Source organism: Miscanthus floridulus, chromosome 19, assembly GCF_019320115.1.
Source record: "Miscanthus floridulus cultivar M001 chromosome 19, ASM1932011v1, whole genome shotgun sequence".
NCBI lineage: Eukaryota > Viridiplantae > Streptophyta > Magnoliopsida > Poales > Poaceae > Miscanthus > Miscanthus floridulus.
The window spans coordinates 107,793,457-107,812,035 of NC_089598.1; the positions used below are offsets into that span (position 1 = coordinate 107,793,457).

At 54.6% G+C, this 18,579-nt stretch overlaps 1 pseudogene; it reads left to right on the forward strand.

The window, feature by feature from the left end:
• Positions 1–18,579, forward strand: part of LOC136526576 (exocyst complex component EXO70E2-like) — a 40,656-nt pseudogene that overhangs the window by 17,085 nt on the left and 4,992 nt on the right.

Here is an 18,579-nt window from a genome sequence, read left to right on the forward strand (position 1 = left end):
TCCCACGGGCCGAACCGCGAAGTCCGAAAAACGAACTTTTCCGGCTCCGGCGATGTCCATGAGAGAGGAAAGGACGGCTCCGGCGACCCTGCTGCAATCATCACTTGACATCCACAAAGTCACTCGGTCCGTCATGAACTATATCTGTAGTATTGTGTTGTCCACTAAAGCATTGCTCCCCGCTAATTATGCAAGGCATCGTGGACATACATGTTCTTTGACTACCCTGACAGTGGAGGTAGTCGGTTACCTAGAGGAAGAGCTTGCCAGAGTGTCGCAGTCATTCCCAGACCAGAGCCTCAGGTTCATCTTCTTGATCAACAACTCACACTTCATACGACAGCAGCTCCACACACGTAACTTTTTTTCAAAACATCACTAGCAGAATCCACAGGTACATACAGAGTTATCTCCAGGTGTCTTGGGCACCAGTGTTGAAATGCTTGAACAATCCCAGATTTAATTGTTTCGCCAGAAGCTCACCACTGCCAAAGTTCGAGTCCATGTTTCAGACAACCTATGCTACCCAAAAGCTCTGGAAAGTCCCGGACCAGAAGCTGAGGAAAAGGCTGCGTATACCTATCATCGTGGAAGTCGTCTTAGGTGGGGACCCTCAGTTCTTTCCACCACGGTGGCCATAATAATCTGAAACAGACAACCCTCCCCTCCCCCGAGCTCTCCCAGGGGCGACTCTGGGGACCTCGTCGGCGCCCCAGGACCTCCCCCTCCCTGCTTCCCCTCTGGCCACTATCGCCACCCTCTGGCGTGCGGCGGCGGCGGCCAGCGGCAGCCCGAAAAAAGGTGTCAGTCGTAGCCCCTTTCTTCCCCATCCCTTCGCTCCCACCCCTCCACCACCATGCCTATTCCTTTGACTTCTCCGGCGAGCTCGACGGTTGGCGAGCCAGATCCGGCTCCTAGGGGCCAGATCTGTCATCCCCATCACCGGATCTGTGGCCTGGAGAGGTGATGCCCCGGGCGGCTGCGGTAGACCTCGCGTGGCCTCCTGGCGTGCGCTAGGCGACTGGGACCTGGGCGAACGCCGTTTGCCGGCTCAGGCCAGCCAGCGGCCAGTCGCTCGTGGTGCACCTTGGCGGCCGGGCTGTGGCCGGCTTCGCCCTACCCGCCGCGACGGCAGACGGCGCCGCTCCCCAAGGTCGCGACTCGTGGTGTTGGCGGCTTCGGAGTAGCCTCACCGTAAATCATTTACTAAAACATGTCATGAGTATCATGTTTATGGGTTAATACATGTGATAAATTGTGTAGATCAATTTCTGTAACCCAAAACGATTAACTAAAAGGCGAAACAAAAGTGATTCGATAGTCACGTTATATCACTTAGGGTTTAAAACCAATTTTTATTAAGCAAAAATGCTATAGAACAAGCATGTGGTACTTAAATAAAATTTGAAGTGTAAACTTTGTAGATGACAATGAAATACCTGCGGTCGAAAAATGATATTACTAGCTAATATTTCTACTAGCTTGGAAATTGCAAATGGAAATCTAATTCAGCTCAAAAACTTTGAAATTTTCAAGTCTGTCGACAGCTAGCACTGCTTTGTTTAGCAATTTATTGTGAGAGATTGGGTTAAGGAGCGGTGTAGTGTTATAGCTCGATTTGGTAGTCTCATGTACCATCTTAAGCATGGTGAAGACAGTTTAGGTTTAGGAGCAACCGTTTGATCGTGTTGAGCGCTTTAAAAAGTCGAGCACGTTACCGGTTTTCGGGCTGGATGGTCGCGAGGCCGCGATCACCGTGCTCGGGCGGTCGGTGTCGTCGTGTTGGTCGTGCATGCGAGTGCGCATGCGCGCGCTGTCGGCCGTGGCCGCCTCTGACCTGGCCATGGCTCGGCTGCCGCTGGCCCACCACGCGGAGCAGCAGCTGCTGCTACCTGCCCCGTCCCGCGCGGTCAGCCATGCCGCCGCGCTGGGCCGGTAGAGCCGCCTAGGCTTGGCCGAGGCCAGCCGCTGGCCCTATGCCCTGCAGCTCTACCTCACGCTACCGTCTTGGGTGCCGATGTGGCCGCGCTGCGCTGCCGTCGCTTCCACACTACCATCACTACTCGCATCGCGACGCTGCCACTGCCATCGCGTCCACACTGATCCGCTGCACCTCTACGCTGTTGTTGGTCCTATGCGTGTCGCCTCTGCCACGCGCACATGGTCGAGCCGCCGTCGCCATGCCATTTATGGCACTGCGGCACGGGGCCACACTAGTCGAACGCGCGCACACATGGTTCGTAGCACTAGCGCGTGGGCCTCCCGTTCTCACTGCTCGCGTCCCACCAAGGCAAGGACGAGCTGAGCCCACCTGCCGCGTTGTCTCTCTCTTTCCCTCTTATCCCTCTGTTTTCTACCACCGTCGCGTCGCGTCACAGTGAAGCCCGAGAGCGAGCACCTCTCATCGATTCCTCATGCTCTCGTCTCCGCCTTCACATCCCCTCTCTAGCTGACCCCACCCCGCCTTGACTCGCATCACGCTGAGCTCTAATTTTGGAGCTTTGCCCGCCGCCGTGCCGTTAAGGCCCATCGTTGCCCAAGCCGTGGCCATCCTCCACCACTTCAACCCGCGCTAATCCCTCTGCACCACTAGCTCACCTTGGCTCCCTCTCCACCATGTGCATGCCTGTGGGAGCGCTACCGCCTCCCCGCTGTAGCTGTCGTGGTCGTGTCCACCGTGGCTTGTCGTCGTGTGTCGGTGTTTCGAATAAGCACCAACTAGTAAATTTATATTTGTTGCACATTAGGCCCGGATGGTGTACTAAAGGACACAATGTTTATACTGGTTCGGGCAGAATGTCCCTACGTCTAGTTTGCCGTTGCTCGTGTTATTAGCACTGAAAAAGGTTTGTAGTAGGGGGTACAAACGGTCGAGAGAGGGACAGGCCCCAAGTCTCTGATGGAAAGGTCGAAAGGATGCCAAGAGCTCGGTTGCTGTTTGGCTATGTGTTGTGTGTGACAATCGATCCATCCCCTTAGTGGGGCGCCCTGCCCTTCCTTTTATAGACCAAGGGGGAGCAGAGATTACAGATGGGAGAAAGAGGAAAAAACCAGAGGTAGAGAGGGTCCTTCGAAGGTGCTGGGTCTTCCTTTTCCCTTGAGCCTGCCATGCTGTCATGGCAGTCCATGCCAGGGATAGCACGTTCGCTGATCCTGATAGGGCCGTGCCCTGGCTTTGGTTAGCTAGTGGTCGCGTCCCATCCTACTCCGGCAGACGATGCGGCGCGTCAGGGTACCGAGCCGTGACCCTACGGGGAGCAGACGGGGAAGTGACCATACGTTCATTACTATTGATGATGTGAGTTCCCTCCTGGGCTATAGTGGTTGTCATATGCTTGTGTTAGGATCCATGCACCAGGGGCTGATGGCAGTGTCCACAACACTATAGGACAAAAGTCGGCGCCTACTACACTATTCGGGCTCTGTCATGCCTGGGAGGGCTTAAAGTGCCCGTCCCATCATACCCTGATGGTACTTTCCCATAGGCGCATAGGGCATGGTCCTCAGTACTGCGGTTGACCTGAGTGTCATGTCTTACCCTATGCTCATCATTATGAAGGAGCAGGGTGCAAACGTCAGGTGAGGCGGAGCCAGCCCTAGGACGTCGAGCGAGGTAGAGCCAACCCTCAATCGTCGCGTGAGGCGGAGCTAGCCCTCAGCCGTTGGGCGAGGTAGAGCCAGGCCACAACCATTCGGTGAGGCAGGGCCTACCCTCAGCCATTGGGCGAGGCGGAGCCATCCCTCAGACATCGGGCGAGGCGAAGCCAGCCTTCAGCCATTGGGTGAGGCGGAGCTAGCCCTCAAACATCGAGTGAGGCAGAGCCAGTCCCCGGTCATCGGGCAAGGCGGAGTCAGCCCTCAGCCGTCGAGTGAGGCGGAGCCAGCCCTCAGACATCGAGCGAGGCAGAGCCAGTCCCCGGTCGTCGGGCGAGGCGAAGTCTACCCCCAGCCATCGGGCGAGGCAGAGTCTGCCCCCAGACGTCAAGCGAGGCGGAGTCCAGCCCTCAGGGGTCAGGCGAGGTGGAGCCAACCCTTCGGGGCTAGGCGAGGCATAGGGCAAGAAGTGTAGTTGTGTTCTTGCCTGTTCGGAAGCATCACCGTTTGATGGTATTAGTTCCACCTCTTTGGGTACCCTAGTAATCGGTCCTCGACAGTAGCCCCCGAGCCCCCGGGTGATTCGGATAGAATCACCTAGGGGGTGTTTTGACTTGCTAGAGGGTCCGTGTGAGCGCACCTGATGGGTGTAGCCCCCGAGCCCCGGGTGATTTGGATAGAATCGCCCGAGGGGTATTTCGATTCGCTAGAGGGTGCGCTCGCGCCCTCGTGTGATTCAGATAGAATCGCCCGGGAGTAATTCGTACCCTTCGCGGGTATGGCTGTGAAATTTGGTGTTTCGACAACTGGATAGCTTAAAGGGAACCCTGGTATCCTGTTCATGGGGATTCATCCAGGGTCGGCCCGGTTGAGATTCGATCGTAGATCGAGACTCCCTTGAGGCTCGTGCCCCTGAGTTTTGGCTGCTCATGGGCCCATCCCTCGTTGGGACGGTCGTCGAAACTATTCGGCCAGCCCTCAAACTCTTGGGCCCGGGCGAGTCGTAAAAATGCTTCTTGACCCATATCCCCTCTACGGGAAAAGAGTCCTAGTCTGCCCGGGAAGGCGAAACGTCCGGCGCTACTTTGGTGAGAAAGGATAGGGATTGTGGGCGCATATCCCGCGATGTGACATGGTGGTGTATCATGGTAGGCACGGAGATCTAGGAGGATGGTTGCCCTTCTCACATCCATCGCCCCTATAAAACCAAGGGGTTCGCCCCCAGGGTTTCGTACTTTGCCTCCTCGCCTTTGCCTCTACAACCTCCACCGCCAATCGCCTAAGTCCTCCCGCACCCGCATCGCAGCCATCGTCGAGCTCGTGTCCACCCCCTCCCAATCATTCAATGGAGCCGTGGTGCAGATCCGACATCACCCTTTAGCACCTAGAGGGCCTCGTTCACCGTGGCCTCCTTTGCCTACTAACCGTCATCGAGGAGTGGCGACTGCCCAACAATGAGGACGCGTCTTCGCCACCCGAAGGCTACGTGGTGTCCTTCGCTTTCACGAGCGGGGATTCGCCATCCCCACCCACAAGTTCCTTCGGGGGCTATTGCACTACTACAAGGTAGAGCTACAGCACCTCACTCCCAATGGGGTCCAGCACATTGCGGTGTCTGTCGCCCTGTGTGAGGGGTTCTTGAGAATTAGTCCCCACTTTGACCTATGGTGGTATTTCTTTGTCGTCAACCTCTTGAAGAAGCGGGAGAAGAGGCAAGAGCTGAGCGTGACGGTGGGATGTGCCGTCATTCATCTCCGCAACAACCGGGTAAATGAATACCCGTCGATGCGTCTGTCGACCTCCAACAAGGGGTGGCATTCGCATTGGTTTTACGTCAAGGACGACGCAGCCACCCCCTTGCCAGCGTTCTCCGGGCACATTATCGAAGAGGTCCCAGAGCCATGGAAGTGGGGTGTACCGGATAAAGACAAGAAGAAAATCTAGGACCATCTCGCCGACATCTGAATTCTAAAGGAGGGGGCGTGAAGGGGTCAGGGATCATCGGCGCCTACCATATGCGGAGGGTGGCGCCACTGATGAGTCGCGCACTTCCCTAATACCTGATGGAGCTCGGAGCATCACTCGATGGGATGGCGCTTGCCGATGAAGCGCTCCCCCTCTGAAGTGGTGCAGCGCATCAAGGAGGCGATGGAGCCTTCAAAGGACGACGCCAGCGTCATTCTCGATTTCATGTATCCACTACCGGGGCACCCTCCAATGTGGCCAAAACCAGGGTACATTGACTTCATAAGTTCTCTTTCCCCGTGCCTCCCTTTTTTTAATTTGAACTTCCGACCCCTTGGTGCTGACATTGGGATAGCGGGACCAGCCAAAGAGGCTTCTCTTTATGGATAGCCCGACTTCACTGCTGAAGGACCCGCTCATGGCGATGGTGAATTGTACCATGGCTAAGTGGGAGAGGAAGATGAAGGAGTTGAAGAGGAAGAAGCAACTACAGAAGCAGCAGGCACGAGAGCGAGGTGAAGAAACAGATAGTGATGACGACGATGACGACGATGAGGAAGATGACGAGGCAGTTGCAGACATCGAGTGGGGTGACCTAGGAGGCGAGGATGTGCTGACATGTGCCCACTCATCAATGCAGGGACCCTTCCCGTTCCACATAGGGGAAGATGCGGCTGTGAGGCCAGAGGAGGCGGGCCAGACCGATGGCCTGTCCTTAGCATCATCAGGGGTGGGCTAATCTGCCACTGTGCCTCAGGAACCAACAGGGATGGGCGGACCTGTCGCCGTGCCCCAAGAGCCAGTGGGAGCGGGCGAATCCGCCGCCGCACCTGAGGTACCGAGAGAGGGGGGTGGCACCACCATCGTGCCCCTAGATACGAGGGGGGCAAGCCCCTTGGCCCAGGAGCAGGGAGTGGGCTCAAAATGGTCCCGCCCCAATGAGGTGGAGCAGGGAACTGGTGGTTCCTCCCCCAAACGCCTCCACTGCCCAACAACGCTGATGTAAGTTGCCGATTCGTCTGTTTTTCTCTGTTTTTCATAGTGACTCACGCCTTTTGTTTCTTTTGTAGCATCGGGAGACTGGTCAGATGGGGTACTTCCATAGCATTGGCGCCCAAGAAATCCCTCGCCCTTTAGGCAAGGCGGGGGCCGTTGCCTGACGTCGCTCCTGTGTCGGGCGAGAGCGAAGCCGGCGTCATAGCCTCATCGGCCGATCTGGTGCTGCCCGTGCCCTCGGCGGGTCAAGCTATTGGTAAGGCTAAGGAGGTGCTCATAGAGGTTGCTGCTCAACCAGTGACGAAAATGATGCCGCTACCGACGTCGGGCCAGGCGGAGCTATCGGTCGCTCCCGTTGCGTCTACCACGGTGGGTGCGGCGTAGCCGGACGAGGCCCCACCAATGGAGGCAGAGGTCATGGTGGCTCCAATGGCTGGGTCATAGCCTGAAGCCATGGTGGTGGCGCCCGAGGTAGCGGCGAGTGCCGTGCCACCTATGGCCCCAGAGACGACGCCCGCCGTGGGCGGGATGGAGGAGGTGATGGCTAAGGGACCCTCTAACTCCGCGACAGTTGCCGAGGAGACTAGCAGGGAGTTATCCCTAGCCCTGCCGTTCGAGGGCTGCCACCCGCCCACATGGGATGAGCCCCTGTTCTAGGGGGTGAGTCTGTGGGACCCATCGTCGGATCTCTTCACCCTCGACGATGCCACCGAGGGCATGGAGCGAGAGAAGCTCTACGAGGGGTTCACGGCCATGCTGGAAGCTCTGAACCAGGCCAGCGGCGTCCTTCGAGACGTCATTGTTCCCACTGGCCAGGTATTTACTTGGTCTTGCCTCCCGATTTTTTCTTTCTTCATCTATTTTTATTTTTTGACCACTGTCTTCTTTCAGTCTCTTATTGCTTGCAGCTAGGAGAAATCCTAGTTCCTTCATTAAAACAAGGAGGATTGGGACCGCCTCATCGATGAGGCATGGCTGCATAGGGATGTGACCACCTAGCTTCGACAGAGGGTGGCCGAGTTGACTCCCCTTGCCGCGGAGGCAGACGCTCTTCGACGGTAGGAGGCCGAGGCCTGCGTGGATGCGGAGCTCGCCGAGAAGTCTTTTGATGAGCTATCAGAGAGGATGCAACGAGATTAGGAGGAGGCCGCCAGGGTGCAGAAGGAGCGGGACCAGCTCCTCCAGCGGGATGCTGAGACCTGCCAGCGAATCATCGACCTCCTGGCCAAGGCTGAGCAGGAGCGGGATCTTAGGCTGGTGGCCGAGGAGAGGTCCGTGGCCCTAGAGTAGAGGGCGAAACAAGACACTGAGACGGTCACCCAGCTATGTGGGGAGCGGGATGAGCTATGCCATACTATGGAGAGGCTCTGCTCAGAGCGCAACGTGACCTACGGGGAGCGCGACCGGGCCGTCTAAGAGTGCAACGAGGCGCAATAGAGGATTCGTTCCCTCCAGGCCGAGATAGAGACCGCAAAATCCTAGAAACTAGAGGCCGAGGGTGCCACTACCGGACTGGCCATGGATCTCGCCGAGGCGAGGAGTCTTCTTTAGGCAGAGCGACGAGCTCGATCTCTTGAAGTTTGCCCTCGGCGTAGTCTGCGACAACCTACGAGTGGTGTAGGCGGAGGGGACCAGCTCGCTCATGGCCCATACCACAGGTATCACGATGTGGGTGCACAAGCTAGAGAAGGAGGCTCTTCGCTCAGGGATCACCCAAACCTTCGCCGTCACCCACTCGCATTATGACGACAACATCGATTTTGAGGCGATGAGCCTTGGTTTCGTGCCTAGTTATGAACCCTCCGATCTGGATCCCATAGAAGCAATGCTGACTCCCTTTGTGGAAACCCTATTGAGCAGAATTGTAGACATGGTTGAATGAGTCTGGTAGACATTTATCTGTAATCTATGGACAAGTGTCGGTTCTTTTGAAAACAGATTCACAACTTCATTTTGTTAAACAAATTCGCAATTTCGTTTTGTTCGATTGAACTTGCTTTCATCCCTTTTTGCATTCAAAAAAAGGTGCTTGTGCAATCTGACCCTTCTGTTCATTAAGACCGTAGGACCCGAGGTGTATAAGGGGGAAATTTCAATTTATGATGGTGAGCAAAGTTACCATAGCCATCGGGGCGTGGGTTTTTTTGTAGTCTTACGATGCATGCTCGGTTATTTGTTGCCACAAACCTTGTCGCTAACCTTAACGCAAGGAAGAGGTCTGACGCAGCGACTATTTCAAAAAAAAGGAGGTATTTATGCCTTTATCAGCCCCCGAGTGAGATCCGACCCCTTACAGTTGCTGGGGCCAGATGTTACTAGAGACCGAAGCGAGGGTAGCGAACTTACTCTTGTATTCGGACATGCCCCTTACTTAGGATTTTAGCTATTGTTCTATGACCGTGTGTTCGGTCTCATCACAAGTCTGGCCTTCCCCGAGCCCATGCGCATGGTGGGGATTCGGTCAAGGGTCAGCTCATTTTGTGACTATCGCCCCGTCCATGGTTTTCGCAACTGGAGGGGTTGAGATGATGTCACTTGCCTCGATGGCTTGAGTGACGCACTTGATGAGCTCGCTAATGGGGATGTTCGAACGGAATCTAGTCCCGTCGCTCGTGATAGGGTCGGCAAAGCCCTCGGGTGGCATTCCGTTGTTTCGTAACCCGCCTTCCAACAGATTCCCCTTAATGGGGACTCTATGGGCTCGGCTAGAGGCTAGATTGAACTAGAAGCTTGAGATGACCCTATCCACCACTATGCGGGTTGGGTGAAGGCCAGTATGTCTCATCCTTGTTTTCTCCCCAGGCTTTTGTTCGATGCGAGGCAGCCTTGGACCCTTCGTGGGCTAGCCTTCGAACCTCAGTCTCTCGATCTAGGATCAAGCGGGTTGAGCCCCCAAGCCCTTGGGGTCTGATAGGGGTCATCCATGTTTCACGCATCACCCCATCCTCGGTTTCCACAACCAGAGGGGCTGAGCTGACGACACTTGCCTCGACAGCACGAGTGTCGCGCTCAATGAGCTCGCTAATGGGCATGTTCGTGTGGAATCCGGGTCCATCATTCGCTGACGGGGTCGGTAGAGCCCTCATGTGGAATTCCACTACTTCTTAACCCGCCTCCCGGTAGATGCCTGAGCCGTTCGATAGGCTCAGGTGGCCCGTTGGCCTCTCCTCGATGGAGATTCTGTGGGTTTGGCTCGAGGTTAGAATCGAACGAGAAAGGTCGATATGTCCCTGTCTGCTTCTGAGCGGGGTCAAGCAAGGCCGCTGGGGCTCATCTTAGTTTTTCTCCCCTGGCTCTATTTGACACGAGGCAGCCTCGAGCCCTTTATGGGCTGGCCTTCGAACCTCGGTCAGTTGCTGCTCATATCGAATGAGGCGACTACCGCTTCATGACGTGACACAAAGCGTTGAGATGCAGCAATTGCATATGCAGTGTTTGGATGTATGGGATTAATGTATGATTTAACTGAAACGAAAGTGAGGGTCGGTGATGTTACCTTGGTGGCATGAGTGATGAGAAGCTCTTACCAGACATGTTCGTGTGGGGTTCGGGTCCGATGTTTGCGACGGGGCCGGTGTAACCTGCACGAGCATCGCAATTTTTCATTTCTGTCTCTTAGCGGTGATCTGAGCTGTTCGATTGACTTAGGCTGCCTGATAGCTTCTCCTTGAAGGAGATTTCATAGGCAGACCCCCCCCAAACCCTTCTCGAGAAGGCGGATGCTAAAGCTTAGGGTGCGGGGAACTGTGAATTCGATTATGCTGGAGAATAAAAACATCATAGCCGCTGGGGCGTAGGGTCTAGTGGTTCCTCTAGTTTCACTGAAAGTTTTACACCCGCACACCGTGCCTCTAGTTTTTTAACGTAAGGAGGGGTTAGGTGAAGAGGATGTCTAAACGAGTAGACACTCTCGGCAGCCCCCAAGCGATGTCCGTGCCCCTACCGTTGCTGGGGCCAGAGGCTCGGTAGTAGAATTGACACGCAAAGCAAGTAAACAAAGGTACTTATCTTTCAGTGGTTGTTCGTTCGGCATTCACCTAGGCCATCCGATCGACCTAGGATGCCCGTTGGGCTCCTCTTGATAGAGGTTCCATGGTTGGGTCATTCTAGGTCCTGCCTCGGGAAGTAGAGAGTCGCCTATATGTAGGTGAGCCTTGTTTCTCATGCCCAATGTGCGGTAGTGGTGGGCCATGCCCAGGCCATGTCCCTTTTGACCAGATGCTGTTTTGTTGAGCAGAGCACGTCCCGTCGGTCTAGGTGCATCCCCTCGAATTCACATCAGCATCGAATTCCTATCTGCATCGAATAGGTGAAGGGAGAGGGTTTTTCGTCCCAACCTTTCACCTTTCTCCAACTGATGCGTCTCCTCCTTAAATAGGGGGAGGGAGAGGAGTTCTCGTCCCATTCCTTCACCTATTCCTGAGCTACCACTTCCCCTCCTTCCTTTTCACCGAGCACGTTCGCATGTCGCGGTGGTTCCTAAGTGAGAGAGGGTAATGTGAGGGAGAGGAGAACTCACAGATCTGTTCGTGAAACTAGAGTGTGATGTCGAGCTGGAGTTCATCCAATGTAGATGACATGGTGCTGGCCGCCTTTGCTGAGAAGGGGCCGCTTCTGTCGAAGGAGGAGGCGCACTTGAGGGTGCTGAGTGTCGTCGACTTTGTCGTCGTCCGTGAGGCCTTTGTTGGAATGGAGCCATACATGGGCCTCTTCCTATGAACCTTCTTCGGGCAAGCCTTGTTGGTGGGGATGCCACCTAGGACTGCGTCGATGGGGGGTTTCACCCTTGCAGCCTCTCAGATCGGCCAGTTTATGAAGCTTGATGAGATGTCAGAGACATCCATCAGCCATGGCGGCCTTTCTTCGGTGGGGAGCGCCCCCTGTCTAGGGGCCGTTGTCAGGGTTGCGGCTAATCACGATGGCGTAGTCCCTAGACGCCCCAACGAAGGTGCCATGGTCACCGACGTGGTGCTCGATGTTGCAGAAGATGGCACCCTCACGGATCCTGTGGAGCAGTAGGACGTTGCCAATGGAGAGCACGACACGTCGACCGTAGTAGTACTTAGAGTAGAATCTAGTTAGAAAGTGTAATCATTTAAGTTGTGGGGGAGCCCCCATGGGAACAGTCTTTTGTATTCATGAATACATCAGTCCTTTTTCATGATGAAATCACTTTGTAAGCGATGAATTTGTGCAAAAAATGAACAAGTTCTTAAATTTCATTACGACAAACAGCTTTTCGGCGCTTGTCCCTCTCTTTGTAAAAGAGGTTCAGTGCCTTCCGACCCTTCCCATAGTTAAGGTTGCAAAAAACTCAGAGTGTGGGTGAGCCAATTCTGATCACACTGGTGAGCAAGGAGACCGTAGCCGCTAGGGCATGGGTTTCCCGTAGTCCTACCAGGAATACTCAGATTTTGTTCCCGAAATCCTAGCCCTTAGGACTTACCATGGGAAAAGAGGGAAACACAGAGAATGTTTGCAAGATAACACAAAGAGTGTTTGCAAGATAAACGTACTTATATCAGCCCCCAAGTGAGGTCCGACCCCTCACACTTGTAGGGGTCGGATATCACAAAAGATCGGGGATTTTGATGATAAAACTGATAAGAGAAAGTATGTGTTTATTTAGGGGTAAAAATGATGTAGCTGCTCAATGTTCTAGGCATTGGTGAAGACCTCACCGTCGATGGTTTTCAACTTTTAGGTGCCTGGCCGGAGTACTTCCACGACGACGTACGGCCCCTCCCAAGGTAGGGAGAGCTTGTGGCGGTCCTTGTTGCTCTGCACAAGGCGGAGAACCAGGTCCCCAACATTGAGGGCTTGGTCCCGCACCCATCGGCTGTGGTACCATCGCAACACCTGCTGGAACTTGGCCAAAGGGAGGAGGGCGATGTCGCAAGCTTCGTCTAGCTGGTCCATGGCATCTTCGTGGGATGCCTCGGCTCCCTATTCGTCCTATGCTCTGATTCTTGGTGCTCCATAGTTGAGGTCGGTTGGGAGGACGGCCTCAGAACCATAGACCATGAAAAAAGGTGTGTAGCCAGTGTCTTGACTGGGAGTTGTCCTTAGGCTCTAGAGTACCACGGAGAGCTCAGTGACCCACCGCACGCTGAACTTGTTCAACTGGTTGAAGATCCTAGGCTTGAGGCCCTATAGGAGCATGTCATTTGCGCGCTCGACCTACCCTTTCATTCGGGGGTGCGCGACAGCTGCCCAATCGACCCGGATGTGATGTTCATCATAGAATTGAAGGAATTTCCTATCGGTGAACTGTGTGCCGTTGTCTGTGATGATGGAGTTCGGTACTCCAAAGTGATGGATGATGTTGAGGAAGAACAACATGGCTTGCTCAGATTTGATCACGGAGATCAGTCGAGCTTCGATCCATTTTGTGAACTTGTCTATGGTGACAAGAAAGTGGGTGTATCCTCCAGGCGACTTTTTGAGAGGCCCAACCAGATCAAGCCCCCAAACCATGAAAGGCCACGTGATGGGGATCATCTAGAGTGCCTAGGTCAGGAGGTGAGTTTGCCAAGCATAGTACTAATACCCTTCGCAGGTGCGTACGATCTGCTCGGCGTCGGCTACTACAGTGGGCCAGTAGAAGCCCTATCGGAATGTGTTCCCAACCAAGGTTCTAGGTGTGGCGTGGTGACCGTAGACCCCACCATAGATATCGCTCAGCAAAAGCTTCCCCTGTTTGACAGGGATACAGAGCTGCAGGATCCCGGTGTGGCTTCGTTTGTAGAGTTCGCCCTCTACAAGAACGAAGGACTTGGCACGACGTGCGAGCCATCGAGCTTCCATCTTGTCCATCGACAGCGTGTCACAGAGGATGTAGTCGAGGTAGAGTGTTCTCTAGTCGACCAAAGGGTCGGGCTCTATCGCTAGATCCTCTTCAAGCTCCATGACCTGGGGGCCGGACAGAGCCATCGGTTGGTTAGCCCCCAAGGCTGGATTGGATGGACCATTGTTGGCCCGTTCCAACACATCATAGTGTACCGAGGGCTTGTGTTGGTCGCAGGCGAAGACACCCATTGGCACCGGTTCTCTGCCAGATGCCACTTTCGCAAGTGCGTCGGCCGCCTCATTGAGGCGCCTCAGGATGTGATTGAGTTTGAGGTCGTTAAATTTGTCCTCTAGTTGTCGAACTTCTTGGCAGTACGTAGCCATCCTAGCATCGTGACAGCTCAACTCCTTCATGACTTGGTTGATGACCGGCTAGGAGTCACCCTGGATGTCGAGGCGTCAGATTCCCAACTCGATGGCCATGCGTAGGCCATTGATGAGTGCTTTATACTCAGCCACATTATAGGATGAGGGGAAATGGAGACGAACCATGTACCTCATGTGAACCCCGAGGGGTGATACGAAGACCAGCCCCACGCTAGTGCCCTTCTTCATCAGTGATCCATCGAAGTACATCGTCCGGTACTCTTGATCGGTGATCACCGATGGTGTTTGGACCTAGGTCCATTCCACGATTAAGTCAGCCAACACCTGGGACTTGATTGCCGTTCAGGAGGCATATGTGATGCCTTGATCCATCAACTCGAGCACCCACTTTGCGGTTCTTCCCATGGCGTCCTAGCTCTGGATGTCCTCACCGAGGGGAACGACGTCACAACCATCACGGTGTGTGATTCAAAGTAGTGGCGTAGCTTCCTTTTGGTGATGAGGACGGCATACAGGAGCTTCTGGATTTGGGAGTAGTGGGTTTTAGAGTCAGATAGTACCTCGCTGATGAAGTACATAGGGCGCTGCACCTTGAGGGCGTGCCCCTCTTCTTCCCGCTCCACTACCAGGGCGGTGCTGACCACTTGCATGGTCGCTGCTATGTATAGCAGAAGGAACCAAGATCGGGGCCCTTGTCAGAAGCAATTTGACCATGTCAAGTGCCTCCTGGGCCTCGGATGTCCATTCAAAGTGATCAGCTTTCTTCAAGAGTCAATAAAGGGGGTACCTCGTTCGCCAAGGCGCGAGATGAATCGGTTGAGTGCGGCGAGGCACCCTATGATTCATTGAACCCCCTTTATGTTCTAAATCAGGCCCATCCTTGTGATGGCTGAGATTTTCTCTGGGTTGGCTTTGATGCCACGCTCGGAGATGATGAAGCCAAGCAGCATGCCCCTCGGGACCCTAAAAACACATTTCTTGGGATTGAGTTTCATGCCATTTGCTCAGAGTTTTGTAAAGGTTTGCTTAAGATCGGCAACAAGGTGGTCAACATGTTTGGACTTAACCACGATGTCGTCAACGTAGGCCTCAACGGACCGCCCAATGAGGTCCCCAAAGCATTTGAGCATATAGCTCTAGTACGTAGCCCCAGCGTTCTTTAGACCGAACGGCATTGAGACATAGCAAAATGATCTGAAGGGGGTGATGAAAGATGTTGCGAACTGGTCAGACTCTTTCATCATGATTTGATGGTAGCCGGAGTACGCATCAAGGAAGCAGAGGGTTTCGCACCCTGAGGTAGAGTCGACTATTTGGTCTATGTGAGGTAAAGGAAACGGATCCTTTGGGCACACCTTGTTGAGACCCATATAGTCCACACACATCCTCCATTTCCCACTCTTCTTTCGTACAAGAACGGGATTAGCTAACCACTCTAGGTGGTATACTTCCTTGATGAATCCGGTAGCTGATAGTTTTGCTATCTCTTCACCGATGGCCCTACATTTCTCCTCATCGAAGCGACGTAGGTGTTGCTTCACTGGCTTGGAGCCTTGGTGGATCTTCAAGGTATGCTCGGTGACCTCCCTCAGAATGCCTGGCATATCCGAGGGTTTCCACGCAAAGATGCCTTTGTTGCCGTAGAGGAAGTCGACGAGCATGTTTTCCTATTCGGAGGAAAGCGTGGTACCAATACGCACCGTTTTACCCTTGGTGCTCCCGGGGTCTACGAGGACTTCTTTAGAGCCCTTGGCCGACTCGAATGACCCGATCGACTTCTTAGCATCGAGTGCCTCTTTGGTGACCTCCTCCCTGAGGGCGGCGAGTTCCCCAGAGGCGATGATTGTTGCAGCATGGCCGCAGCACTCGACCTTGCACTCATAGGCCCGCTGGAAGGAGGTGCCGACGGTGATGACCCCATGGGGGCCTGGCATCTTCAGCTTGAGATATGTATAGTTGGGGACGGCCATGAACTTTCCGTAGCATGGACGTCCCAAGATGGCGTTGAAATTTCCGGGGAACCCAACCACCTCGAAGGTGAGGGTTTCAGTCCTATAATTGAACTGATCCCCGAAGGTAACGGGTGGATTGATCTACCCAAGTGGCATGGCCTGCTTCCTAGGCATGATGCCATGGAAAGGTGCTCAGGTTGGGCGAAGGCGTGTCCGGTCGATGCCCATCTTGTCGAGTGTCTTGGCGAACATGATGTTGAGGCCGCTGCCCCCATCCATTAGTACTTTGGTGAGTCGCTTCAGGCCAACGATCAGGTCGTCTATGAGTGGATATCTCCCTAGGTGCGGGACGCTATCCGGATGGTCAGTTCAATCATAGGTTATGGCAGACTCTGACCACCGAAGGAAGGCAGGAGTGGCCGGTTCGGTCGTATAGACCTCGCGACGCATGACCTTCTGGTGGCATTTGGAGTCGTAGGCCGCTAATCCTCCAAAGATCATAAGGTAGTTGTCCGGTGTCGAAAAGCCATCATCCTTCTCCTCGGCATCGTCTGCAGTGGGGGTAGGGTCCTTTCCCTGCTCCCCTTTGTTGGAGCCTCCGAACAAGAACCGCCGCATCAAGCTGCAGTCCTTGAGCAGATGCTTAACTAGGAAGGCGTGGTTCGAGCATGGCCCCTTGAGTAATTTTTCGAAGTGGTTTGGAGTGCCCTCCATGGGCTTCCGGCCACCCTTGCGGTCAGCAGCGTCCACGAGCGAATCCTCACACTGTTGCTTCTTGTTCTTCCTTTTGGTAGAACGATTGGAGGTGCCTTCGCCGTCACCCTCGTCCTACCTTGCCTTGCCCTCGAGGCGATCATAGATCTCTCCAACCACCTCTTCTCCTGAGGCGTGGCCAGTGGCGATGCCCAAGAGTTCCTTGGTGGTTCGTGGGCCCTTGCGTCCCAGGTTATGAACCAAAGACTCGTAGGTCATCCTAGGCAGGAAGGCTCCTATTATGTCGGCATCGGTGACATTAGGGAGCTCATTGCACTACCGGGAGAAGCACTGGATGTACCCGTGAAGGGTCTCACTAGCCTTCTGACGGTAGTTCTTGAGGTCCCATGGGTTCCCAGGGCGCTTGTATGTGATCTAGAAGTTCCCCACAAAGATCTCCTTCAGATCCGCCATACTCTGGATCACATTGGACGACAGGTGTTCCAACCACACTCGTGTCGAATTGGCTAAGAACAGTGGAAGGTTGGGGATAATGAAGTCATCATTATCCGCACCACCGGCTTGGCAGGCAAGCCAATAGTCTTCGATCCAAAGTCCGAGGTTTGTCTCCCTAGAGTACTTCGGGATATTGGTAGGTGGTCGGTACCTTCACAGGAAAGCAGCATTGAGGATGTGGTGGCCAAAGGCCTAAGGGCCCGGCAGGCCGAGGCTCAGGCTCCGGTCCTCGCCACTATCGTAGCACCCACCGCGACGAGGATGATAGCCGTGGTGGGCTCCTTCTCTTGGGTCATTGTAGGTGTGTCTACGGGCGTCGAGAGTGATGCGTGCATCGCGGTTGCGGCCATGATGCTGATGTATCAGGACTGCAGTGTGCTGCTTGCCACCTTGTGGTGCCTAGTGGACTGATGCGTCCCTAGCGAGGCACGCTGAGGTTGTGCGCTGGCTGGCGTTGAGCTCACATCATCAAGACAGCGAGCTCTCAGCCTGCTGTGCCGCCGCACGCTCAAGTAGCGTGTGAATCTCACGGTGGGCCTGATGATCCTCGGGCGTCGTGGCCTCTGGAACACCATGGAGCAAGGCCATCACGGCGGTGATGTTCTGGCTTGCTCGGGCGAAGCAAGGAAGGGCTTCATCGTCGGCGATGATCCTCTAGTTTACATCGCGGGCCATGGCACGTGCGCTCCCACCATCTCCGTGATGTTCGATCTCTCGATCAAGCTCTGCACACTCCTACACAAGCTGGATTCTAGCTTCCTCGATGTCTTGCTTTCGGGCTTTCAGCTGCTCCACCCCCATGCGAGGTGGAGCCGTTGTCTCCCCTTCAGTTTCGTTGGTGAGGTTGCCCGCCGGGGTAGCCTCCTCCGTGTAGATGCTTTTGACGTGCCCTAAGGGGGTACCCGTCATGAAGCATTCCCGGGAGTGGTGATGGCTCCCCCAGTAGGAGTCAGAGCCAGAGGATGTCCATGGCTCCTCTGTGAGGAGGTTGTGGAGAGACTCTATGATGTGTTCGATCACCCCCACAAACTCATTGTTCACGGGTGGCTAAACCATGCGTCGTGCCACAAGGTGGCTAACGGTCGCCACAGCGTTGCGGAGACCGAACGGAAACGCTATCGGGGCACTCCATATGTGGCATTCCGGAGAGAGGGATCCTCCTCTGGAAGACCATGCCATGTCATTGGTGTCGGAATGGGTGAGACGGCGCTGGTCCTCCCTGAACTGCTGGGGTCTAAGGGAGACACCAAGCCAGCGCCCAAACTTCTCGTGGTTGAGGCCGATGGAGGGGAAAGATTGGATTGCGGCTTGAGCCAAAGCCAACTCTCCTCCCACCATGATGATGAAGACCAGGCTCCCGAAGCGCACGTGTGCGCCTAGGACCCAGCTGATGTCGTGGCTAGCCATCTGCGGCCTGATGTTTATCGTTGGAACACTCAAAGGTCTCCTACCTGGCATACCAACTGTCGGTGTTTTGAATAAGCACCAACTAGTAAATTTGTATTTGTTGCATGTTAGGCCCGGATGGTGTACTAAAGGACACAAGGTTTATACTGGTTTGGGTAGAATGTCCCTATGTCTAGTTTACCGCTGCTCATGTTATTAGCACTGAAAAAGGTTCGTAGTAGGGAGTACAAATGGTCGAGAGAGGGATAGGTCCCAAGTCTTTGATGGAAAGGTTGAAACG